The following is a 590-nucleotide window of genomic DNA, read 5'->3' on the forward strand; positions in this document are numbered from 1 at the left end:
ATTTAATCAGCTAAAAGTGATTAATCAGTTACCAATGCATTAGTAAAATGTCCAAAAGTTGTCCGTATGGAATGTGATGTTTAAGAGGGTTACAAGGTCGCATTCACCAGCATCTTGCAGGTCATTCTCAGGACCTTCGGCTGATGTGCGACGGTTGCTGCAGAGCTGTGGGACCCTCTGGAGTAAAAGACAGTGAAATGCCAGTCTCAGCCAGGGGCCTTGCTTAAAGCTCCGTGTCTGTTTGTCCTATGGAGTAGGGCCATAATAGGATTTGTTTCTTGAGCCCCCTGTCCAACTCCAGGAATAAGACTGCGCTCCCCTGCTGATATCTCTTTTGCCAGGGGTTTCTTTCTGCCAAGCATCAGGATTGTAGGAAACTTACTTTATGTCTCCTCTCCTCCATCCTTCTTTAATTGTTTTGGTCTTATTTTCCATGAGGGGGGCTAAGGGGTGTTAGTATGTGGGTGTGAGAGAGAAAAAAGTTGGTTGTCGTGGTCGGAGGGCACTGGCTGTAGGAATGCAGTTGCTCTGTGAGAGCACCGCTTATTAGATACCTCACGGTTTTGTGTAAAGGGCTTTATTGCTGTAGC

The sequence above is a fragment of the Sinocyclocheilus grahami genome, unplaced genomic scaffold (genome assembly GCF_001515645.1).
Source record: "Sinocyclocheilus grahami isolate Dianchi unplaced genomic scaffold, SAMN03320097.WGS_v1.1 scaffold417.1, whole genome shotgun sequence".
NCBI lineage: Eukaryota > Metazoa > Chordata > Actinopteri > Cypriniformes > Cyprinidae > Sinocyclocheilus > Sinocyclocheilus grahami.